The sequence below is a fragment of the Pleurodeles waltl genome, chromosome 11 (assembly GCF_031143425.1).
Source record: "Pleurodeles waltl isolate 20211129_DDA chromosome 11, aPleWal1.hap1.20221129, whole genome shotgun sequence".
In the NCBI taxonomy this organism is placed as follows: Eukaryota; Metazoa; Chordata; class Amphibia; order Caudata; family Salamandridae; genus Pleurodeles; species Pleurodeles waltl.
In genome coordinates this window covers 246,092,055-246,119,207 of record NC_090450.1, presented here as the reverse complement: position 1 = coordinate 246,119,207, position 27,153 = coordinate 246,092,055, and the positions used below count along the sequence as shown (strand labels likewise).

The 27,153-nt window shown below is 46.3% G+C and overlaps 1 protein-coding gene across 3 annotated transcripts in view; it reads left to right on the top strand.

The window, feature by feature from the left end:
• DOCK10 (dedicator of cytokinesis 10) overlaps positions 1-27,153 on the top strand; it is a 1,618,956-nt gene that overhangs the window by 333,904 nt on the left and 1,257,899 nt on the right. The gene's annotated exons all lie outside the window — the stretch shown is intronic.

Here is a 27,153-nt window from a genome sequence, read left to right as displayed (position 1 = left end):
GCTGATGTTGAAGGTCTGAGCTACCTTTCACAGGATTTTAGGGCAGGGCAAAGTACAAATCTTCAACTGTAAATATACAAAAAGGTTTGACAAAGGTGTCTTCAAGAGTTAACAATGACACAGGGCATACATTTTTCAACTGACGTGCCCTTAGTGCTAAAGGAAGTGGACACAATCAGTTTTAAAACACAGTAACTCCTAGCACAGTGGCATAGCAGTGTTCCTTTCATTTAGTGCGTTACTCTACCATAGCCACTTAGCATCAGTATCATTGCTGTTCTTGTGCCGAGCAAACCATCACATAGCAGAGCCAGAAAGGATGCTGGGGCTAGGTCGCTCTAAACTGAGTCACATACTTCTAGTACAGATTTGGGTAAATACCTCTTTTTTATCCTGAATCCTCTGGATGGTCTTTTTGTGGAAGGCGATGCAGAATATGCCTACTGATCTCACAAGCCTATATAAAACTTGAGTATTGTAACTGGTGTATTATCTTCTATAAACTACCCCCACTGGATAATGTTATAATTCTCACCACAGATTCACTTTTCAACCTCACCAGACAAATCTACCTCATTTTACCCTCAATTTACTGATTGATTGTCAGCTAAAAATAGCTCTCCTCACAAACAATTATACTTGATATTTAAAGCTATTAAAGTATCCTTTTCACACTACCTCTCTGCAAGCCTCAGAGGGTGTATAAGATCTTAACAAAAACCTCCCCAGTCAGACCCAAGCCTCTTTGTCCTGCAATCTAGATTTTGGTCTCTCGTTTACTGCAACCCCTACACTGGAACTCTCTTTACTAGTTACGGTCTACCACTGCCGACCTCGTTCAAAACAGCTCTTAAAGAGAATCTCATTGTTAAAAAATCAACCTATCACCCTTTGTCTCCATTAACACTATACATATTCCATTGTAAATATGTATAAATGACGCATAATACTCTGTTGTTGTTTGGCATCTACCATTCATCAAACCAAACGCTTTCTTTATATTTTACCCACTCAGAGCAGTTCCTGAGCACAATGTGATACTGCTGTTGCTATATGCAGCATTTCTTGTCAAGATGTTCCTTTTGAATTTAATCAATACATTCAATTAAAATTTCATGACGGACATAATGGTATGTTCGCATTGAAAGAAACGTAGTGCATTGTATATGCGGAACAAATACTGGTTTTTAATCAATTATTGAGGATTTGCATATTTGTCATGAGAGTATTGCCCATGTATGAATGTTGTAATAAATTAGGTGATTAGTAGAGGGGGTTGAGACCCCACTGACAGTAAAGACATTCCTTGTGTGGGTGAACCACAAAAAGTCAATTAATAAATGTGTGCTTGACCCTCTGGTAGCTTGGCACAATGTGTAAAGTATTAAAACAGCACTCAAACAGTAACAAAATGAATAGACAGTGCAACTCAAATCCTTATTCGATTTAGGAAAAAAAGAATACATTTTATAAGTAAAATGACACCAAAACAACAAAACAGTGAAATAAGTAGAACTGGAGTTCTGCTGTTTTAACGTTTTAAGTAAAAATAGCACAAACAAGGACAAAGTACCAATCATGGCTATCTCTTTGGGCTGGATCGGTCAGAGTCAAAAGTCCAGGATGACTATGATGGAGTGCAGGTCCTATACAGGGACTAGGATTGTCCCTGTGGAAGTGTACCTTATAACGTAGTCCAGTTTTATGCGAGGAGCCTCAGTCAGAACTTTTCATTGGCAGAGACCAGCAAGAAGGTAATTGTTGGCGTGAAGTGCTGGTGTCCGGTCAGAGCTTCACTTTGGTCAGAAATGCATTGTGGTTCTTGTCGTTAAGAAGAGCATCATGCGGATGAAGTCTAAAATCGGAAGCTGGGAAATGCCAGTCCCATGCATGCCTAGGTGAAGTCCACCCATGTTCCAGGCGAGATTGGCAACAGTTCCTTTCAGAAACAAAGAGCCTAGAACCCCTGGATTTTCACCTTCAGTTTAGCTTTTGCAGTTTTATGTTGGAGGTGTGCACTCTCCTAAAAGCCCAAGACCCAAGGAGGCACCTCTTGGGGTTCAAGACTCACTTCAGCAGAGACCAGCAGTAGGTTGCAGGCAGGTGAGGTTGGTGATTGTCAGCTGGGAAGTTGCAAGAGACGCCCTGAAAACTAGTTATGTCCCTGTAGCTCAAAGTGGAGTTCAGCCAACTAAAGCTGGAGTCACTTCAGATATAAAATCCTGGGTTCAGGGCAATCATGTCTAGTATTTTTAAAGACTTCAGAAAAGCATATTTTGGTAGCACAATGTTTCTGTAGTCGATACTTCAACATAGGACCATGTGCATACGGATATTGCTCAGCAAGAGAAAGATGGATTTGAAAGTAATAATGGAATGCATTTTCATGTTTTGCTAAACAGATTGTAGCCAGCAATAAGAGATTAGAGTGCTTCAGAATGTCTGATGACACTCAATCCAGTTGATTCAATTATCCGAATGCCCTCTGAGACCTTTTGTCATTATTTTGTTTTTCTTTAAAGCCATTTCCAATACAATTGCAAAATCAAAACCATGATACCAACCTGGAATGTCTCAGAGGATTTAAGGAAAGAACAAATAAAAGTAATTGTCTATTATCACTTACATGGGCCATTTAACAGCTGGAGGAAACCCTGTTTGGATGAACCAATAATACTGAAAATAATTTTAAATATTTATAGATTTTTCAGAGGAAAAATACAAGTCCTTCAGATGAAGTATGTTTACAATACAAATACAATGTTTTGCTGCTTTAATGTTTTGTTTATCTTTTGCAAAGGCCTGAATTAAGGTGCTGTATGCAGCCTTAATTAGTGATTTGGGTAGAACCTTACTGCAATAAAATCTTTTAATTTAATGTCACTGCTTGTTTCAGTTCTAAAGGTATTATTTGGAGTTTGAAGGATGCAGGCCATCCACCAAAAATTGATGCATGTCCAGCCCACTCTGTTGAGGTACTATACCTGGCTATATATTCCAAATTGGGCAGAGAGTACTGACGGACAATGTCCAGTATCCTCCATACTAAACTAAATACCCGCCTATGGATTTTATTTTTGATCTCAAGCACTTATATCTTAATCAGAGTTATTTTACTGGGTATCAGGAGGTGCTTTCCTCAGGCCATGGGGATGGTCAAGTTTTCCTTGTGTCTATTTGGTTATAGAGAGCAAGTGGAAATGTTGTGTCATGCCATCCCTGACAGATCTACCCAATTTTTCAGGTTTATTGTAAGAAATTGGGTTATTTATAAAGAGGGGGACCATACTCTAGCAACAACCACAATCCATGTCAGGGTGAATCATAAAATTCACTAAATTAACCTATGCTTAACCCTCAAATAGCTTGGCATGAGGCAGTCATGCTTAACTTAGTGGAAATGTGTAACGTATTTATCCAGCGCACAAGCAGTAATAAAGTGAAAGCAAAACACAAGGAAAATCCCAAACCAATTAAGAGAAACAGAGATTTTATTTTTATTTTTAATCAATAAAATGAGATTAAAACTGCAAAAATCCAATTAGTAAAACCATAATTGTGCAATTTCAAACTTACAGATAGATATAGCACCTAAAAGCACAAAGTGGCGCAGCGGTCAAATGATCGTGCAAGACCGGGGAAAAGCCACAAATTCAGGCCAGTCACGATGCAGCAGGGCCTGGATGGATACAGGGACCAGGTTAGTCCAGTTTACAAAAGTTACCACCTCAAAGCCCAGTGAGAAGAGTCCATTTTGGGGTGATGGAGGACGTGAAGAGCAGGGAGAGTGTTGCTGATTGTTGTTGCTGTAGCGCAAAAGAAGGCCTGGCATGGCTGACAGTCATCGCTCCAATGCGATGATTTGATTGGGAATCGCAGATGTTCGTTACTGTAGCTTCACGTGGGCTTCACCACTGACTGTCGTTGCTGGAGGCTAAAGAGCCAGGTTCACCGGAGCATTGGCAGTCACCACGGACAGCAGATTCTTGCTGTGAGCGGGCCCACTCATGGTCACAAATAGTCCAAAACTTCAGGGTTTCATCTTTTCTTGCAGAAAGTGCACTCTGTTACCAGCCAAGGGTCCAGAACCCGGGGAGTGGGACAACACTTGGGGATCAGTGACTCACTCTAACAGAGGCCAGTAGGGCTCAGGCGGGTCTTATTACAGGTCCAGACAGCCCCCATAGCACTAGCAGCAGGCCAGCTGGGCATTTGCTGGGAGGCTTCTGGAGCTTCTTGTGTCCCTGTAGCTCAGAAAAGGTCAGCCAACTGATCCTAGGACTCCCTCAGGTTAGCTTGGGATGAAGGGAGCAGGTCCAGTCTTACTTCTCAGAAAGCAGGACAAGGTTCAAACAGTAGTGCAGTCCTCTAGGGACAGGGCATGACTCAGGCAGCAGAGCAGTCCTCTGGTAGCAGCAGGGCAGTCCTGGGAGGAAACAAGGTAGTACTTCATCTGTAATGTGCACAGATCAAGAAGTGTACTGCAGAGGTGTTATAAGGATCCACTGTGTATACCTGGTGCCAGCCTTTAAAGAGCAGGTATTTCCTACGCTACCTCCACATCTCATTCTGGAAAGATCTTCCTTTCCCCTGCCAAGAATCCAAGAAGTCTGGGGTGACAAAAGGCTAGTGTCAAGTTTCCTTGTGTGTGCTCTGGAGGCATTCCTTTAAAGTATAAGTGGTGCAAGGCACAGCTCCATACCAAGCAACCATGGCTTTCTCCCAGCTACACCCATCTCTTGTTTACTGTCTGGGCCCAATATGCATTCCTCAGGGGGAAGCAATCAACAGGCCCAGGCAGCTGGAACTCCTAGGCCTCAGAAAGTTTAGGGAGGAAAAATGCCTACTTCATAAAAGTGGCATTTTCAAAAGTGTACTGTAAATCCGACTTTACCATTAAAGAGGATTTTGATTTTAAATTCATTTTAATCCAAACAGCAAATCGCCATCTGCTCTAAATCCAATTAACACTTTTTATTGTAATAAGGTAATCCATTGCTTTCCAATCAGGAAGCTAGGTCTTACAATACTAAAAACTAATTTGGGAGTCTTTCGTGACCAGGACATGCAAAACTTAAACCCACAAGTCCTACTTTTTAGCTACAGTGCACCCTGCCCTATGGGCCTTTAGGACCACCTGTAGGGGTGACGTACAAGTATTTAAATGGAAGATTTAGGGCTGGCAAGAGGTTTATTTAGCCAGGTTGTAATGGTAGTTTAAACTGTATTACGGGCTCCAGTGGCAGCCCGGAGACATATTTTAAAATACTACTTTGCTGGACAGGCTCATTAGTAGCATTCAATTTAAAGGCCCTGATTTGGGGTGACCCAGCAGAGAGGGCCAAATCCAACAGTTATCCATGCATTCATTTATATTCATAGCTGCTAAATGCCATGCCACCCATGATGCCTTGCCAATGCTGTCCTTAGCCAACTAAAGTTAGTATTCTGAGATTTATAGATGTGCTATTTCCTTTATGAGGATCTGGTAAAAATTCCAACAATTAAAATGATGATGTAAAAATCCCAAAATCAGTTAAAATGTTTACACATGACTTGAAACACACAAATGTGTTCCCTACATAATACATCACCATCTTCCTTCTTTGTACAGTTCTTGGTGGGCCTGGCCTGGGAGTCCAACAAGATTGCCACGTACTGCTAGAGTTCTGGTGGCCCAGCCTCAGTAAATATATAATTTGCCTGTTGAATGGCAGTAATTCACACCACTTATATGATGACCATTCACCACGAGCCCTGCAGGGCGAGCGGAGCCCCTCCGCGTCATTGCTGCACCCGTGTGTTTCTGGTACAGGCCCTGAGAAACTACAGCCTGTGGCCGGGTCCCTGGGTGCTCCTTGGGCATCTGCTCCACAGTCGGGCAGCGGAGTTTCTGTGATTTTCACAAAAGTGTTTGAACATGCCACCTCACACACTATTATGGGGGGAATCACAACATCAATTTGGATAGCACACTTGACAGCACTAAAATCCGTGTTGGACAGAAGATGATGATGAGGGGGGACATTAAGGAGATTTTGAGGAATCACGCATTAACCAACCTATTTAGGGCTACACATAATGACAAACGTGAATATACCTTTCACTTAGCAGTGCATGGCACATTGCCCAGACCGGACTACTGGCTGGGGATTAGAGATGTGATAATCTATATTGGCACAATAGAGCACCTCCCTTGTACCTATTCTGATCACTCACTGGTTATTTTATCATTACACCTCCCCAATTCTGCAAAGAAACAAATGGGCTGTAGGTTCCTGCCCTTCATGCTAATAGGGATTTGAGATAAGGGAGTTCATAACTACCTATTTTGAGTCCAACAAGACCTTAGTGCAGACCAGCTGGTGGTCTGGGAACAGTTCTAGGCAGTAGTGATAGGAGACTGTATTACCAAGGGGCATGGGATCCCATAATCTATCTGGAGTAGACTAGATAGTCTTGAGATGGAATTCCAGAGGTTAGAACAGTCCCAAGTTGCTCACCCCACCCTGGAAATCCAAGCAAAGACACAGCAAACATTAATAGATGACAAGAAGAAGGCTGAAAGTGAGGTATACTACACAGGCAAATTTGAGGAGGTTAGGGTCTACGGCAAGGGGGAAAAGCTAGAGCACACACTGGCAATATTAATAAGACCCTCATGGTGGCGTACCACATTGCCACACTTGACACAGGGCAGAGAGATAGCATTTATCCATCTACAATTATACCCACTGCATTCACTGACTACTACACTGATCAACAGCGGACAATTTACAAATGCTGTTTACAGTAGCACCTCAGCTAATGCTGGTGTATGGAGTAACTGCTGTCTTTTTGTTTGCCACCAAATGATTTGATTACATCAAGTGGCTGTATATGATGAAAAAACTTGAGAGATTGGGGCTGGGTAGAGGATTGCTACATTGGCTGCAGATTCTATATGAGTGTCTGGTGGATGGCATTGAGATTCACAGGGGAACCAGACAGGGCTACTGTTAGAAATGGGGTCTCTAGTTGGCAGTTGGTTTGCACCCTGTACAAGTAGGGACCCTCACTCTACTCAGGATATGGAAGATACCCGCTGAGATAACTCCTGCTCACCCCCTTGGTAGCTTGGCATGAGCAGTCAGGCTTATCTCAGAAGCAATGTGTACAGCATTTGCACATAACACACAGTAATAAGTGAAAACACTACAAAAGGACACCACACCAGTTTTAGAAAAATAGCCAATTTTTATCTATATAAAACAAGACCAAATATGATAAAAATCCAACATACAGTAAGACAAATATGAATTCTGCAAGATATACTCATAACTACAGTTCCTTGAAGTCAATAGCTCCACCTGGGGCTATCACGGCATCGTGATCAACAAAACCAACAGTTCAGGCCGGCCGTGGCGTTGCGGGCCAGCTACGGTGTCAGGAAGACCCGCAAACAGTACCTTGGATTTGCAGGGCGTCGTGATGATCGCGGTGAGCTCCAGAGAGCGGCGTCACTGACGTTGTGGTGTCGGTTTCTGAGTCGGTGCAGGAGTCATCGGGCCCTTGAGGTCACAAGCATTGCAGATCGAACTCCAGGCTGATGAAGTCAGGTGCGCCGGCGTGGATGACGTCGGGGCTGCAGCGCAAAGCGGGATGATGCGACGTGTGGTACCCACAGGTCACATGCAGGCAGTGGCTCGTTGACGGCATCCAGCGGCGTCATGTGAGACCAGGGCTGCGGTGGGAAGTGGAGCGGTGCAACGTGCGGTGTCCACAGGTCATGGTGCAGGCAGCAGCGTCGTCGTCGTTGCAGAAGGGCTGTCATCGGTAGGCCCAAGGCAGTGGTGTGGGACGGTGTTTCGTGACCCTCACGAGTGGTGTCCACAGGCCACGGTGCAAGCAGGATGACTGGTGACAACACAGGAGTCGATGGTGCTGGCATCGGTGGACTGGGGCTGCGGTGCGGGATGGGACGGTGCTTCATGTACCTCACGAGCGGTGTCCACAGACCATGGTGCAGGCAGCGGCGCCGGTGTCAGCAGGAGCTGCGGCGTCTGTGATGCCCAGGCTGCGGTGTGAGCAGGCGATGCCAAGTGCAGGGCCCACAGGTGGTAGCAGCAGCTCGGTGAAGTCGTCCAATGACAGCATCGGTGAAACAAGGGTCGTGGTGCGAAGCGGGGCAATGCGACTCCATGTGGCTTCCGCAGGTCACGGTGCAGGCCAGTTGCATCGTTGGTGGCGTCGCAGTGGTTTCTCCTCTTGAAGAACACAAAACACACAGTTCCCAGTGCTGTAGGTCGAGGAAACTGAAGTCTTTGGTGCCTCTGAGACTTCCAACAGGAAGCAAGCTCTACTCCAAGCCCTTGGAGAATTTTCTCAAGCAGGTCACATTGCAAAGTTCACCCTTTGCACTCTTTTCAGGCAGAAGCAGCAACTGCAGGCCAGTCCAGCAAAGCAACACAGCAAAGGGACATTACTCCTCCTTCAGCTCTTCTCCTGGGCAGAGGTTCCTCTTGATTCTAGAAAGATTCTAAAAGTCTGGGGTTTTGGGTCTTTTTCTTATACCCAGTTCTGCCTTTGAAGTTGGCAAACTTCAAAGCAAAGTCTCAAGTATTTGCAAGAGTCTTCCTTGTCCAGGCCAGGCCCCAGACACTCACCAGGGGGTCGGAGACGGCATTGTGTGAGGGCAGGCACAGTCCTTCCAGGTGTGAGTGACCACTCCTCCCCTCCCCTCTAGCACAGATGGCTAATCAAGATATGCAGGCTACACCCCAGCCCCCTTTGTGTCACTGTCTAGAGAAGAGGTGTGAACAGCCCAACTGTCAAACTGACCCAGACGTGGAATCCACTAACAGGCAGAGTCACAGAATGGATTAAGCAAGAAATTGCCTACTTCCTAAAAGTGGCATTTTCAAACTAACAATCTAAAAACCAACTTCACTAAAAGATGTATTTTTAAATTGTGAGCTCAGAGACCCTACACTCCACATGTTTATCTGCTATAAAGAGAATCGGCGCTTTAAGGATATTTAAAGGCAGCCCCCCATGTTAACCTATGAGAGAGTTAGACCTTGCAGTGAAAACCGAATTAGGCAGTATTTCACTGTTAGGACATGTAAAACGCACTAGTATATGTCCTACCTTAAACATACACTGCACTCTGCCCATAGGGCAACCTAGGGCCTAACTTAGGGGTGCCTTACATGTAGTAAAAAGGAAGGTTGAGGCCTGGCAAGTGGGTACACTTGCCAAGTCGAATTGGCAGCTTAAAACTGCACACACAGACACTGCGGTGGCAGGTCTGAGCCATGTTTACAGGGCTACTAATGTGAGTGGCACAACCAGTGCTGCAGGCCCAGTAGTAGCATTTGATTTACAGGCCCTGGGCACCTCTAGTGCACTTTACTAGGGACTTACCAGTAAATCAAAAATGCCAGTCATGGATAGCCCAATCAACAGTACACTTTACACAGAGAGCATATGCACTTTAGCACTTGTTAGCAGTGGTAAAGTGCCCAGAGTCCTAAAGCCAACATAAACAGGTCAGAAAAAGTAGGAGGAAGAAGGCAAAAAGACTGGGGATGACCCTGCAAAAAGGGCCATTTCCAACAGCTACCAACTCTCAACATTAATAATTGCCTTGGCATTGGAGTCCCTGGTTTGCACGCTCTGTGAAACACATAGCCACAGAGGGATCCAATTTAGCATGCTGTGGCTATTGATCTCACTTTATGCCAATGGCATACTGTTATTAGAGAAAAAAACAGACGTTAATCTCCAACAAGTAATATCAGATATAATAAAGTTTGGGGAATGGTCAGGATTAACTAGTAACGTGTTGAAATCGATCATGACATCGCTTACGCCCAGTATAGTGTGACCACAGCTAGTGTATCCTTAACAATCTGGAAGTGCAGTTTCACCAAGAGATCTCAGTGAAAGTTGGTGAGAAGTATGCCAGAACTGTAGAGAGAATAACCAATAATATTGATAAATGGATTAAGCTGTCACTCACAATGGCGGGAGAATTGGTCTCATGAAAATCGTGTTACGTCCCCAGCTGCCATACTTCTTCCAGAATATACCTATCCTCCCCTCATCAGGGTATTCTTCATCACTCTTAAGTCATTAACAATACTGCTCGCCTGGGCTGGCAGACAGCCGCGACTCAGCTGGGCAAATGTTCAACACCCTTTCAAATACAGCAGTTTGTTTTCACCAAATATCAAAGTGTATTATTTTGCGGTGCCGGCGCAATTAGCCGTTCACAGGTTCCACATCCCAATCTGGTGCTGCACAGATTAGTGGAGAGGGCCTTCTCCAGCCCTGCTGCGCTTATCACTGTGGTTCTACAGGCCCTTGATTAGGCTCATAAACGAATTCCACACAGCCAGTTGTACAGTATGTGAATGGTCTGGACAGCATAACTCGTTGTAATAAATACAATATACGTCCCACACATACCACGGGCCAAGAATCTAAAGGTTGCTTTCACTTTTAAGATGCTAGAGGGCAGGCAACTGAAGGATAGAGGACTCCTTACATTAGGAAATCTGTACACCAACACAACCTTTATCTCCCTGAGGAACATGTAGAACGGGGTGGGGAGTGTCACTCCTGGACACATTTTTTATCTCCGATTATGTGACTGTGAAGCATGGATTCCCCCTTTTCCCCAGAGAACTAAAGAATTGGAAGTTGTTGTTATTAGTAACATCGGGCCATACACCCAGGAAGCTCTTTACACTAATGTACAATACAAGGATTGGATAAAAGACTTCCAAGCTCAGCTGTGCCAGGGCACAGTAGTCACTGGATTTAGGGTTGGAGCTTATGGAGGAGCACTGGAGATACTGCTGTGCACACACTAATGAGGTATCCATAAATGGTAAACACAGATTGGCACATTATAAAATCCTGCACCACATGTACTACAACCCAGCTAACACAGCACGGTTTGCAGGGCACATTGATTTCTTCCAGCTTGTATAGACCTGCTCACAGAATAACGACTGTTGGTCAAACTATATAGAGAATTGATTGCCATGACAGATTCAATACAGAGGTCAGAGCCCCTACTTGTGCTACTGGGCTTTGTCAAAAAGAGTCCAGAAGGGTTACGGAAATTTGTGGGCCTAGGGTTATTACTGTGCAAACGAAGGGTGACCATGAATTGGGGAAGAGATAGAGTTTCCTCTAAAGAGGCTGGACCAGAGAACTAGCAACCTGTCACACTCATATGGACATCTATGGGGAACATTTGCCGAAAAGGCTCACAGACATATGGAACCTTTGAGACAATATCTAACAGACAGGTGGCATAACAACAGGACGATGGCTCCCACCACTCTTTCACCTCACTTCGGATAACTTATCTTCTAACTGACAGATCTGTCTGTGGATGGAGATTTGCATGTACCTGACTTATGGATAAACTGTGTGAACTATGTATTACTTGGTGTAACCTGTCATATACTGTCCTGACAATTGCTACTGTGTATGCTATTTGCTAAATAAAGGTTTATAAGAAACAGTCGTACAGTTCTCTGTGCCCCTACTGCACATATCAAGACTCATAGCCAGGAGTAGATATTTTGTGGGGCCTGGCACCAAGCATCAACTACAGCACAACAGGGTCCGAGAACTGAAGGGGTTGATGTGTTCCATTGCAAGCAAAATATCCCTGTGTTCCTGTGTCCATGCATCCATCTCACTGCTATTTTGTCTGTGCCTTAGTCTCGGTATAGCTGTGTCAGTGTCCCCCTATCGGTATTCATGTGTCATTGTTGGTGTACCGGTGTCCGTGGCCCAGTGTAATGCCTATATGTTGTTGCCCTTTTGCTGTGTCCCTCATGACAAAACGTCTGTGTCAGTGTTCCAATGCTTGTCAGTTTGTGTCAGGCTCTATGCATTAGTGTTTGTGGACTTGTCAGTGTTTTGGGTCAATGTCCCCAGTCTTAGCACATTTGTCAGTATTGCTTTGTTCCTTCTGTCAGTGTTCCAATACTAGTATGAGGGTTCCCAACTCCCTGCCCACTCATGCTCCAGTGTTACTGCCGTGATGTCAGTGTCTCTGTGTTTATGTGCCCATGTTTTATTGTCTATGAACTTATTAATTTTCCACTATCAACATCCTCGGGCAAAAGTGACCATATTTGTATAAGAGTCTCTCTGTGATTGTCCTCTAGCTCAGCCAGTGTCTGTGAACCCAAGCATGGTCTATTTATCAGTTTTCCTTGGCAGTGTGGCAGTGCCCAATATCCCTTTAAAAGTGAATCTGTCTCAGTGTAGATCCATTTGTTCCTTTGTCAGTGTCGACATATCAGTGTCCTATTATCAGTATCATGGTGTCACTGTACACATGTTAGTAAACAAAGGTAAATACCACAGTGTACTGTCCGTTAAACCAGTGTCCTTGTATTAGTGTCCCTGTGTTTTTTCACTTTTCTGATATTATATCTTATTTCCACTTTTTTAGTGTCAGTATTTCTGTCCCTATCTTTCTTGTATCAGTGTCCCACTACCCTCTACCATTATCCCAACATCAATGTTTGTGTCCGTTCTCAGTATTCCTGCGTTACATTCCCAAAGCCGGTATCAACATGAGAGTATTGATGTTTCATTGGCAGTTTCCCTGTGTCATTGCCCCTGTGTAGGTTTCATCACGTGATTGCTACTCCAGTTGTGTCACTGCACTAGCATCAATGTATGCGGTCCCTGCCAATATTCTAGTATGTCAATGTCTCCATGACAGTGTTAGCTCCACTCTATCATTGTTCTAATCTCTGTTGCCCCCTATTGTCAGTATCCATATGTCAGTACAATAGTGTTGTGTCTTTGTCAGTGCCTCTGTGTAGTGTGGGCATGCTGCACCTCAGGGAAGAATTTCTCCCGCTCCTGTTTCAATAAACACCAGGGCTCATATGAGACACCATCCCTATTCTCACCTATTCTCACCTATTAAGGCAGACTGAATCTTTGGACTTGGCGAGGAGTGTAGTAGTCTTAAGCATTCAATCACAGATTAATGATAATGTCATTAAAATAAACAATTCCAGACACCATAAACAATTTTGATACCAAATCAAACTCCAAACTGAATAATGTTTCAAAGCTTTATTACAATCCCAAAATCATTGATACTTAAATGGTGTGCAAAACTAAATTCTAAACATGCATGAAAACTCTAGGCTGACCACAATGTCTGAAAAGATTTAACCTACTAAACATCAATACTGTTAGACACTCTAAAAGAATAACGTAAATTAGCCACAACACAATATGCACATTATTGTTAGAATTCAAAGCAGATGATGGTGACATCAGTAAATCATAAAAATACAGTTTAACTTCAATTTCAGAGTTAAGATTTCAGAGCTGGGCCATTTCTATCACTAACACGACTATGGACTTGCATGTGTGGGGACGGACTAACCCATGCGGGCAAAACAAAAATAAAAGAAAGACAAAAATAATAATAATAAACTAGAGCAACACACTATAAAAATGTGCTGGTGTAAGTACCTGTTAGAAATGGTGTCTCTAGTCGGTAAGGTATACACCTTTGTCCAAATAGGGATCACAATCCTAGTCAAAGTAAGTCACACACAATCCAAATTATCCTGTGCCCACCCTCCGTTAGCTTGGCACTGAGCAGTCAGGCTTAACTTAGAAGGCAATGTGTAAAGTATTTGTGCAATAAATCATACAGTAACACAGTGAAAACACCACAAATATACACCACACAGGTTTAGAAAAATATAAGATCTTTAGCTGGTTAAATTAAGGCCAATACGTGAAGATTCAATAAGCACAAGTTGAGATATTACTTTGGTAAGTTTAAAAAGAGTCTTTAACCTTAGAAATCAACAGTTGTCTCTTGGTTATACAAAGTACCTTGTTTGCAACACAAATAACACGCACAGAGACAGCAGAAGAGGAGATGCTTAGAAAAATAGGGTGTGCGTTGAAATTTCCGGCGCGGCACAGAAAATGTGTAATTTCTTTCCATGCTGCAAGGTGCTTTGTGTTGATTTCTGGCACACAGTCTTGGTTCCTCACTGCGATGCGCCCAAGGACGATGTGTGGAAATCCTGGGCATGCGGGACGAAGTCACAGGCATTGCATCGATCCGGTAGGTTATGCATCAAATTTTCTGTCACACTTGCAGGTGCTGCGTCGATTCTCCACTTGGGAAGTCGGGCTGCGTCATTCCAGTTCAGCTGTGCATTGATCCCGTAGGCTGTGCATCGAATTTCTGGCCTCAAGGCAGGTGCTGCAACGATTCGTCACTGGAGAAGTCAGGCCCTGTTGTTCTGGTTCGGCTGTGTGGCGATTTTCTTGTTGCAATGCAGGCTGTGCGTCATTTCTGGGAGGCTGTGTGTCGATTTTTGGCGCACAAAGAATTCTTAGAAGAGATTAAGGCCCTCATTATGAACACGGCGGTAAACACCGCACCGGCGGCGGCGGCGGCGGTGGTAAAAACCGCCAACAGACAAGCGGTCCGGACCGCCAAATAATGAACCACCTGAAACACAGGCATCCTGAAAATCACTCACCACCATCAGAGGAGTGCCGACAACGATGGCAAAGCCCGCCCACAGGCCGACGGAAAGGCCCTTCCCGCCCATCAAATAATGAAGCACTAGACCGCGTCAGTTCTGGGGAGGGAACCACCGCCACACAAAGCCAGATGGTAACAAACCAAATATAAGGAAACACTCACCGGAGGCTCACACAACGTGCCAAAGCAGACATGGATAGAGAGCTGCAGATCATGCCAGCCCTGCTCCTTGTCATATACCTCCACGACCGAGACCGCAGACGAAGACGACAACGGTAAGTACTGCAACCTATGAAACAAGGCAAGAAAGGGCACAGTTACATAGCCAGCCACTCCACCCACCCTGCAACGCTCCCACAACCCTTCACAGCAGCACAACCCATACACACCACAGCAAGAGGTACTTACCCCACACAAGGCAAATCCAACCTGTCCAAAGTACATACATGTGCCCCACACCCACAAACAATGAAACGAGAGACCACAGATCCAGAGTGTGCCTCCAACAACAGAGGCCACACATTAACCTTTATTATGCGCACTGAGCAATCATAGTGGATATAAGGCCAATTGCCAGTCCATCTGGCGACAAGTCCATGGGCCACAATTGCCCCAACCTGACTCCCACAAGTGCTACGGTGCTCCACCTCATGGGGCAACAATGGGGCATCCAGGCATCTCAGGGAACAGAGGCCGGTGGGTGGTGGTGGTGGGGATTTACAACGGGGTGGGCTTAGATTTTCGTTCAGGAGGTGGAGGGGTTTGGGTTTGGCCTTAGAAGGTGGGGGAGTGTTCTTTGACCGGGTGGAGGCAGATGGAACAGGCTCAGCATGAGGCTTCTTACTCTCTGGGGAAGAGGCACAGGAATGTGAAGGGCGGACAGGGGCAGGCTGTGAATTGGAAGGAGTGGATAGGGCAAGGAGGTGTGCACGTTTAGGGATGAGACGAGGTGAGCCAGTGGGGTGGAATAGGTCAGCACAGGAGAGGAAAAGTTTCTTTGGTGCAATTGGGTTGGACCTGGAGGAGGGTGTGGGAGTGGAGGTAGAGGGAGTGGTCGTAAGTGGTGTAGGTGTGCGTGATGTGGGTGCAGGTGACTGGACAGTATGCTGAGGTGTGGTGGATGTGTGATGGGTGGGTGTTTTGGTGCGTTTGAGTATCTTGGGAGGAGGGGGTGGACACAGTGGGACAAGACAGGCTGGTGAGTGTGCTGCATGTGTCAACTGAAGTAGTTGTGGTGAGTGCAGGTGTGGTGTCTGGGGTGCATGTATGGATGTGTGCTATTGTGGTGACTGCAGGAACAGGCTCAGCAACAGTAAATGAAGGTGCAGTGCATGGGGGTGTGCATGTAGAGGGGACAGACAGGGAGGCGGAAGAGGTGGGCACACTGAGGGAAGTGGATGTTGTTGTGTGTGCATGTGTATGTTGGCTGTGTGTATGCTTGTGGTGGGAGGTGTGGTGCTTGTGTTTTGAAGTGTACTTCTTGTGTGTCAAGGTGTGTGCCTGCGTGTCAGAATGTGTGTTGTGGATGGGTGAAGGAAGTGGGGTGCTGGAAGGGGTAGAGGAAGTTGGAGTGGGGACGGAATGACCAGGGACACTGGCTGCCATCCAGAGGAGGCCAGAGCCTGAAAAGATCTCTGTAGGCCAGACAAGGCACAGTGAATGCCATCCAGATAGGCATTGGTCTGCTGCATCTCTGATGCTAGCCCCTGGATGGCATTGACGATGGTTGTCTGCCCTGCAGAGATGGTTCTCGGGAGGTCAATAGCCTTCTCCGTGAGGGCAGCAGGGCTGACTGGGGTAGGGGAAGAGGTGCCTGGGGCGAAGGAGACGGCCACCCTTCTGGGTGAGCGGGCACCGGCAACTCGGTGGGGAGCAAATGGGAGGGCGGTGATGGTATGGGGGTGTCAGAAGATGACACAGTAGGTGTGAGCCCACTAGGGTCGGCCACGGACAGGGAGCTCCCATCGGAGGAGGTATCGGAGTCACTACCTCCAGTGGTAGTTGCCTTCCCCGTGGTACTCCCCTCACCCTCCAACCCACTTGTCCCCTTGGCGTCGAATGACTCTGCCTCTTAGGATCCGTGGGCCGCTGCATCCCCACTCGCCGGTGCCTCAGCTCCCTCGCCAGATGATGCTGATGTACACAGACAACATAAGAGAACAGGGATGGGAAACAAAACAGGAGAGATACTTGTAAATAGCTGAATGGAGGTACAATAGTGGTTCACACATACACCCACCCAGAAGACCCTCCAACAGGCAGCAACTACCGCTATACCCATGGCTATGCCCCTGACTAGTGCCTAGAACCCTGCTCCACAGCCATTCCCCAAATAACTTAAGGACCTGACGTGTAGTAGACCTGACCAAAACACCCCTACTCCCCACGGGGGCCATAACGTTGATGGACATCAGTCATAGTCCCTGCAACTAGGCAGCATAAATCCAAATGCACACGAACACATGCATCAAGATCAAAAATATGGTACGTGCACTCACCCCCATGTGACTGCTGTGCAGCCCTCAAGTGCCCATCCAGGTCCGGGTACGCCACCACCAGGATGGGTTGCATAAGGGGGGTCCGTGCCCAACGGGCACCCTTTCCCCGTTAGGAGGACTTCCCCAGTTGGGCCTCACAGATCTTTCGCGCCCAGTGCTGCAGGTCCTCCCACCTCTTCCTGCAGTGGGTGCTCCGCCGGTTGTTGACCCCCAGGGTCCGCACCTCCTTGGCGATGGCATGCCAAAGTCCCCTCTTCTAGTGGGTGCTTACCTAAAAGGTACACACAGAAATGTAACACAAGGGTCAGGCACTGGCCAATCATATACAGCTGGCTATACGTCCACTGTGGGACGAACAGTACAAACCCACCAACAGAACATACACACACAGCATGTCAGGAACCCTGGCCCATCCGGTGTCAGAGGTGCACACATGTATGTAGCCCACACCAACCATTACACACATCCATGGCCCCCAATCCTCCTACTCGCCTGTACCACAAGCCTCTCCAATTCCTCTAGGGTGAAGGCCAGGGCTCTTTCCCCTGCAACACGTGCCACTTCCATGACCAGAGGCAGGACACAGCAGTACACTCAGTGGAGTACCTGCTTGCATGAGATCAGGGAGTCAAGTGAAGTTAGGGTGACGAGTTAGCGTACGCACCTCAGCGGAGTACACCTTCACCGCCACCGGTGATCATGATACGCTAGGATTCCCCATTGACTTCCATGTTAACCAATAAATTTGCGCACAGCGGTAAACACCGCCTTACGCTGTTACGTCAACCGCTAGCTGTATGAGGTCACTTCCACAATGACAGTTAAGGATTTCATGGGGCAGACATTTTGGCTAAAACTACACATTTGTATAGCTCCCATCATCACAACGAAGGCCCTATTGTTCCCCAAACACCCATAGGCATGTGCCAATTAACATTACTTCACCTGACCAGCCCTGATCTATCATTGTGGTCAAGTTGCTGTTATGTCACACACACTATGCATTAGTGTCGACGACAATCATGCCAGCAGTGCTGAATGACTAGCAATGTGTGCCGATGTATGTGTGTTCCTCACATGAGTTTTCTACTCCTCCTAGGTACAGACCCTTGTGGTGAGGAAGGGCCCCATCGGTGTACGGACCACTTGTGGATTTGCGGCCCATGGTGGAGCGTCACATCATTATCAATGACAGACTCACTCGTGCAACTATTCTTGAAATTTGTGCATTACTGGATCCTGCACTGACTCTGGCAAATCGCAATCAGCATGCCATCCCTACTGAACTGCAGGTGCTCTCTGCACTCCATTTTCTGACCACGGGCTCATTTCAAGTGACAATGGGCATGGGTGCAGGTTTTCCACAGCCAATGTTTAGAATTATACTGTCAAGATTCCTGAATGCATTTGTACGACACCTGCAGTCCTATGTGAGGTTTCCCCAAAGTGCTGACCTCCCTGCCATCAAGTCGGACTTCCATGCCTTTGCCAACATACCCCATGTGATAGGTGCCATCGATGGCACACACATAGCTATCATCCCCCCAAGAGTCAGTGAACAGGTGTACAGAAACAGGAAGAACTTTAATTCCATGAACATTCAAATGGTGTGTACTGCAGACCAGTACATCACACATGTGAATACCATGTTCCCTGGTTCAGCCCATGATTCATTTGTGCTGAGGAACAGTGGTGTGCCACACAAGATGGAACAACTACAAGAGGACGGAGGGTGGATCATAGGTAGGTGTTTCTGTCACTTATTGCCACCTAGCAGACATCCTCTGAGGCTTGTCATTTAAAGTTGTGTTGTGCACCTTTTTCTAGGTGAATCTGGCTATCCCAACTTGCGTTGGCTCCTGACACCAGTGAGGGATCATGGAACAGATGCAGAGAGGAATTACAATGAGGCCCATGGACATACTAGGAGGGTGATGGAGCGCACAATAGGTCTCCTGAAGGCTAGATTTTGTTGTCTACATATCTCTGGTGGTTCCCTGGCCTATGGGCCTGAAAAGGTGTGTAGAATAGTGGTGGCCTGCTGCATGCTGCACAACGTGGCTGTGAGAAAGTCTATCCCCCTCTTGGAGGGGGAGGGTGCTGTATATCCAGACCAGCTTCCTCAGGGAGGGGATGAGAGTGATGGTGATGATGAGGAAGGGGAAGATGTGATACAACTCTACTTCCAGTAACTATGTGAGACAATTGGATGAGATTGGTGTCTGTGCATCATACTGTCAGTGTGCCTTGTCATCTAGGGGGTTGTTGGGTCAATACTAATTGCCACTGTGACCAGGTCTGCATAGGACAGATTACAATTTAGTCTATTATTTCAACACATATTTAGGCACAACCTCATGTAAGGCGTGTGGTGCTTTTCATGCTACTCAGATACAAATAAAGGAGTTATCAACCAGTTGCATCCATACTTCACTTTGTTCAAACTTAATGACAGGGGACGTTGTAACAGGTGAAAATCTGTTTTATTTGGTGCAGGGATAAAATCGTGCAGATTACAGTGATGGGAGTGGGCTAATGGTGGTTATCCAAAATGGCAACATGGTGGCAGCATTGTTGGCAGTATTGGTAGGTCCATCCATGTTTACATGAGTTTGTATTATTTCTGTCACTGTTTGGTGGTTGATTGAGTGGGGCACTTTGTGGACAGTATTTTGCAGAGTCACTTCTTAGAGGGAGGCTTGTTCTTGGCAGGTGTTCCTGTGCCATATCTTGGCCTGAGGGTCCATTTGGGTGCCTGTTGTTGGCCTGTAGGGGTTGAGATGGATGTCCCCTCTGTGTCCTTCTGAGGGTAGTAGATGTGAAGTTGATGCTGATGCTCTTGTTGTCCGGTCTGTATCCTGTGCTGTAGTGTGGGCTTCCTGTTCTGTGTGAGCCTCAGGCTGTGTTTGGACAAGCTGCAGCAGTGCACCTGCTATGCTGGCCATTATGGCGTTGTGCAGTTTCCACTGCTCAATGGCCTCTTGGTGGTGTGCTTGCTGCATCCTCTGATTCTGCTCCAGGGTGGATACTATCTGGGCCAGTCTGTCCTGGGTATGGTGGTAGGCTCCTAGGACCTCAGAAATCATGTCCTGGGCTGCAGCATCCATCCTGTGGCCTCACTCCCGAGAAACTGATGCCCTCCCACTGGGCCTAGCCCCCTATGCCTGTGTCCCCTGCACAGGTCTGGTGGTACCACCTGTACTGGGGCCATCATCTTCCTGCCTGTTGGTAGTGGGTGACTGTGACCTCTGTACATGTGTTCCACCAGCTGTGGCCTGGATGCACAGGTGTGGGGACGGTTGCCCTGGGCTCATGTTATTATCTGGGTGGTAGGAGTGTCAGTGGTATCCTGGGTGGGGCTGCTGGATGGTGACAGTCCAGGACTGTGTGAGGAGCCAGCCTGATCGTCAATGTCCAGGGTTCCATACCCAGTGTCCTGTGAGGTGCCTCTGTCTCCCTGTGGGGCACTGCCACTCCTTGTCCTGTCCGTCAGGGTGGCATGGGTGATGGTGCCTGTTGGGGGAAATGGACATGTCTGTTACATTAGCATGGTCGGATGGAGTGCAGAGGCCTGGGTGGGTTTGTGCAGCTTACACACTTTGGGGCCATGCAGGATGCTTTGGTGAGGTTAGCATTGCTTTTAACTTAGGATGTGGAGGTGCATTGTGGGTGTGATAGGGCATTGTGTTTCCTTTCAGAGGTGGGTGGCTGTGCACAGGGGGAGGGATATGACCCTGTTAGTGGGTTTGTGGGCATGCAGGGGGAGTGGATTAAGTGCTTGTGGGCTGGGTGGGGTAGTGGTCCTGGTGGTTGTTGGAGGGGTGGGGTGGTGCATGCATTACAGGTGTGATGGATATGGGGTAATTGTAGATGACTTACCCGAGTCCATTCCTCCAGTGAGTCCAGTGAGGCCCTCAGGGTGCAGGATGGCCAGTACCTTTTCCTCCCAGTCAGTGTAGTCTGGTGGTGTTGGTGGGGGTACTCACCCAGTCTTCTGGACTGCAATGTGGTGCCTAGATGCCATGGCCCTGACCTTCCCCCGGAGGTCGTTCCATCTCTTGCGGATGTTGTCCCTGGTGCGTGGATGGTGTCCCACTGCATTGACCCTGTTGACTATTGTCTGCCATAGCTCCATCTTCCTGGCGATGGGTGTGTGCTGCACCTGTGAGCCGAATAGTTGTGGCTCGACCTTCAGGATCTCGTCCACCAAGGTCCTTAGCTCCCTTTCTGTGAAGGGTGGGTGTTTGGGGGGTGCCATGGTGAGTGTTGTGAATGGTGTCTTGTATGTATCTAGGTGAGGGTGCTCATGTGTGGTTGAGTGTAAGTATCGTGGATTGTGGCGTTCTGTGTCTGCCTCTGGTGTTTTCTGTCTTCGTCTGCCGATTTTCGTTGCACAGGATTGTGGGGTGTGTCTGTGAGTGTTTTATAGTGTTGTGGACGTGTGTCAGGTGTGTGGGTTTCTAGCTTATCCAATGTGTGCACTTCTTACTGTTGGGTCCACTTGCCGCCTGTGGCACCCTGCACAGCCAATGGTCATTCGCCTTCCACTGACCGCCGCAGTGATTTGTGCTTCATTATTTGGAGGCCGTGGTGTTGGTGTGCTCGGTGGTGACAGTAGTGCACATAGGGAACATTCAACATGACAGCTCTATCTGAGGATGCAATCTACTGTCAGTGATACACAGGATGCACCTCTGATCTTTTCTGATCTTTTCTTTGCTTTCTTGGAGCTCAAAGAGAGTCTGGCAATTAAAGATCCGAGTTCTGTTCGTTCATGAAGAGTTGTGTGAATCTGTTACAGAGCTACTTTTTTACTCTAGTCTCAGGAAGATGACTGATTCATTGTAACCTTGACTCTGCTTTTAAACCTTAAAGGATTACTGTTAAATCACAGCATTCATATTTGTATGTTAGAATTGATGCAGATGTTTAATCGGATTGATTACCAGACAGGAGACTTTATGAGTCTGTGGATAATTAGGGCCAGATTTAAATGAAACTGACAGTGCGTGCCGCTGCGACAAATGTGGCAGCGTCGCACACTGTCATTTTACTGAACATGGCGCACCCCTGTGTTCCCCCTGCTCCGACACTATATTTACTGCAGTGCGCCAATACAGCAACCCTTGCACCATAGTGCAAAGGTGGCTGCGTTGAGGGGGAGATTGTTTTTGTGCCGGAAGGAACACAATCTTAGATGGCGAATTGCTCTTTCTATGTGTGCTGCAGAATGTAGCACACATAGAAAGAGCAAAAAATTGGGAGAAATGAAAGCATTTCTCCTCGTTGCACCATGCTAACACCACCCCTTGGATGGCGCTAGATATTGGCGCCTCCTCGAGTTTACGAAAACTCGTAAATCTGGGGCAGCGTCAAAATGCAATGGGTGTTGCTGTGGCATGCCCACAGCAACACCCATTGCACGCCCCTTCCACGCAAAGTCTTGTGTGTGAAGGAGCTGTATTTACAAGGTGGCATTAAGCCACAAAAGTGGCTTAATGCCATCTTGTAAATAAGGCGCAGGGCACTGCACCACCAGAGTGTCAAAATAAGTGATCCGCTGGCGCTAGGGGCTCTTAAAAATGCCCCTTAGTGCTTTCTGCATCTTTTTGCGGAGTGTGTTTAAAAACCTTGGTCTTGTTAGCTTGGCTATGTGGCAACTTAGTGAGCCACACACAGATCTATAATATCCATATGTTAACTACTAAACACGAAACATTTGGATACGGTGGGTTGGATTCATATTGTTTCGCACTGTCAGACGAACAATTATCAAGGAATTAGACTAACCAACCGATATCCAGGTGGCGTATTGTGCACTGACTGATTTCGATCTCTATTTGGCAAGTATATTGTCTTGGATTCAGTGGTTTTTCGATTCTGCAAGGACTCTCTATTATGGTGTTTGGATAGTGACGGAATATTTAAACTGTTTTATTGCAAGAAAAAACAAGAGAGGTCGAGGTGGAGAAGTGCTATGTTTGTACCTGGGCACATATACCATGAAAATGTACTCTGAGGTACGTTGTTCAATTTAGTAGTGCGCTAGATGACTGACTAGCTGGGGGTGACTTCGATTTTTTCTATAGGTGCACAGACGCATGGCATTTGTCCTTATGAGACCCACCAACTTCTACATGATTTGAAACATCAACACAATACCCGTTGGTGCATTTGGATTGGTTTATGGGAAAGCCTGTCTGCACTTTGCCATCTATTATGTAGTGCTGTTTTGATGCCACAAATATATCTCTATAAGAAGAACGCTTGTGTGACTTTGTGTACATTCAACAATGGATTGTTTTATTTACGTGGAAACTGAAAGTGATTTACTGTAATAATAGAGACTGTTCAGAGTGGTATAACCAATAAATTACCAACCTCCACCCGTATTAGACTAAGTTTATTCCATGATGTAGCAAGGCCAAAAATTAGACAGCTTATAGCCTTATTTGACAGCCCAGGCCTCGGTCCACTCCATCAACACTGAAAAAGACATGAATTCCTTTTGTTGGGGATGTTTTACATTCTACAATGGAAGTTATGGGTCATTGTTTTGTAGCCTAGGCTCAATTGTTGTATATGGATCCCATCGCCTGTATAAAGGCAGGCACTGTTATTTCAGGTCCATTTATAGTTGGTAAAGGCACCAGAAAAGAATGCCCACTTTGTTTGGCTTTCTCTGTTCACTTACGGTGGCTTCAAAGTGTGAGTTGGGAGCATTACATGACAAATGGGCTGCTGGTATAAGTGTCCTGATTGCTGAACATGGCTAGAAGAAGGTGCTCCAAGACTTTTATGGTGTGCAAGGGCATCAGGCAAGGATGTTTCCTCATGCCTTTTCTATTCTCCCGCTACATCAACCATATGGAGAGAGAATTTCTAACTAGATGCAATGATACGCCCCAGATTGGGAAACGCCCAATATCGGCGTTTTTGTATGCTGACAACGGCATTATTATGGGCTGTACACCTGTTGCACTACACCTGCTACTGATGCCATTGTATCCTTTATTGAGGGGCTTGATATGAGGATTAGCTTAAGCAAATCCTTTGTAATGTCCTGCGAATACAGGAAGGCCTGAAACCTACTTTTCTGCTCCCTGCCACTCCTGTCAGACACATGGACAACTTCAGCTATTTAGGGGTTGTGTTTAACTGCAGAGGACCCTGGCAGCCACAGCTCGAAATTAGGAACATCCAACTGGCAAGGAGCGTTAATGCTGTATTCTCCTTTGCCGCTAAAATAGGTAAAGGATCACTTGCCCATATGCTGGCCGTATACCCTGCAAAATATGTTTGCATAGTAAAATATGGGGCAGGAATCTGGGGCATACATGCAGCACCCATTATACAGGTAACGGAAAATAAATTTACACAACCCTCACTTGACTGTCCTCCATCCACCGCCTCCTTTAGTACGTCTTTTTCTACATATTGAAAATGTCCTCAGAACCCGCCCAATTATGTTATGGCGTAGGGTGTGGACCAAAGAGACCCTCCTCATTAATAGGTTGTTAATTGAGGAATGCTTGAGGCTGTCCCTAGGATAAAAGATTACATGATTGAGGAAAATTAGGAACTTGGCCATGGCTCTGGGTAGGCAGGATTTCTTCATGGACCCCCTATGATCCTTGCCGATTCTAGACAAAAAAACACTTAGAGCCATGTGTTATGCCCATTGGAAGTTCGAGAGGTGGACAATGGTATTGGCACTCTCTACTGTGGCTTCATGTAAGCAACTTACCCCATCTAAGGACATTCAGCTATTTTTGCTGTGTAATGCATCACAGTATCAGCATTTTATTATTCTTAGGTTCTGGCTAAGTCTTTTTAATAGATCAATCACCTACACTCAGTGCAGCGACTGGTAACATGACCTGCCACCTTGTCCATGTGATCAGCAATCTGCACAGAGCACTTCACCTGTCACGTTATTCTGCACTTTTTATTTCCAAGGTAGGTCTTCTGTTTTAAAGCCCTTATTGGCTAAGTACTTCTTGCCGCATTGCACTGATGCACCACATTTTCTTCAGTCAGCTGGTTCAGAAGAGATGTGTTTATGGTATATACTTTTTGAAGTTAGTGTTGAGGGTGAGGAGATTGCTTGGGTAGCTTAATAATATTGTGGTGCCCCTCTGTATGTTTGATTTAACATGCTATGTACGAAGACTAGACATCTTGATAGGGGTGTGATGTACCACGTTAATACCAAACTTAATATAAAGATGGAATATACTGCCGGCGAAGATCACATTTATATTGCTCAAAGCAACAATTACCTTGATTATACTTTTCTGATTCGCCCTTTTGGTTTAGAAACTTGCTGGTAGGCCTTCCAACGGATGTTATTTTTATGTACTGTATTTGGTGACAGTATTTTATTTGTGTGATGAGTATATTTTTATTCAAGGAATTTCTTTTTGTTGCACTTGTGCTATTTTATGATTTCCTGTTGTATTTCATTACAGTGTACTTTTGTGATCTATTTTAATATGACCAAACAAAGTTAATTGAACTGAACTGAACTGACTAGAAGAAGATGCTCAAGCATGTTCAAGAGTTTCCCAAAACTTAAAATTTATGTTAATACAGTATTACTACCTCCACAACTTCTACATCATACCTAAAAGAATAAATCATATGTATCCAGAAGCAGTTGTGTGGTTTTCCAGATCTGCTGAAATGGGGGCTGATTTCTTTCAAATGGCTTTGACTTGCACCAAAGTTACTGTTTATTGGTCCACAGTCCTACAACACATCTTGTATGCCATGGACCATTAACTATCTCCTACTCCGCTGGTCTGTCCATTGCGCTTGTTCATTAGAACTAAGACAACTAAGGTAACTGGCAGATTTATAGGTTAGTGCTGGTGTTGGCCAGGTGCCAGATATCCATTACTTGGAAGTGCCTGGGGGGCCAAGGTACGGGGTTGGGTAAATGATCTTACTAAATGGACCACTTATGAAGCTGTAGCATTACAAAAAAGTGATTACCAGAGTGTTACTGTCTCCTGAAATCCTACAGGCTTGGGAGGCAATTTGGTTCTCTTGCCCCTATGTGGACAATGATATCAAATCCTTCTAGAATATCACACAGCCCAGTGATCTCCTCTGCAGCCCTACGTACAAACTAGTTTTAGCACTGTGTTGGAGCATTTAAATGCCTTTTTGGGGCCCAATTGGCTGTCACATGCACAAATGGAAGTAGTGGATGCTTTCCTGGTCCCTGTCCATCCTCTCCCACCTCGTCCCTCCGGTTGAGTTATACATGTAACTTTTGTGATGCATTAATTTGGTTCTTCCTCTGTTCCAAGAGTTAACATTACCTTTGTCTTTTTTGTTCTTATTTTGGATTTTTGTTTATTTGATCTCTGATTGCAATAATGGCCCTGTTGGCATACCAATCTAAACACTATGGGGGTCATTCTGACTTTGGCGGGTGGCGGACGCCGCCCGCCAAAGTTACCCCGTCGAAAGACCGCTCTGCGGTCAAAAGACCGCGGGGGTCATTTCGACTTTCCGCTGGGCCGGCGGGCGACCGCCAAAAGATCGCCTGCCGGCCCAGCGGGAAAGGCCCTGCAACAATGAAGCCGGCTCCGAATGGAGCCGGCGGAGTTGCAGGGGTGCGACGGGTGCAGTTGCACCCGTCGCGATTTTCACTGTCTGCAATGCAGACAGTGAAAATCCTTGTGGGGCACCCATGGGCCCCACGACACCCGTTCCTGCCATCCTGTTCCTGGCGGTAAAAACCGCCAGAAACAGGATGGCGGGAAGGGGGTCGGAATCCCCATGGCGGCGCTGCAAGCAGCGCTGCCATGGAGGATTCCCCCAGCCGGAGGAAATCCGGCGGAAAACCGCCGGACCCGGCTGGGCGACCGTGGCTGTCGGAATACGAAATGAAGCACCGCCAGCCTGTTGGCGGTGACCGCCAGGGTTGGAATGATGCCCTATATGTATACTATTGACTGCCAATCATACCATATGTGGCTTTTCCATGCTTGTAGCTCTTTGACTCTTAGTATCATTTGTGTATACTGTTTTTCCTGGGAACATTGAATTTGAACCTTAATGAACTCAGAGAGGTAAAGAAATTAAAGTGTC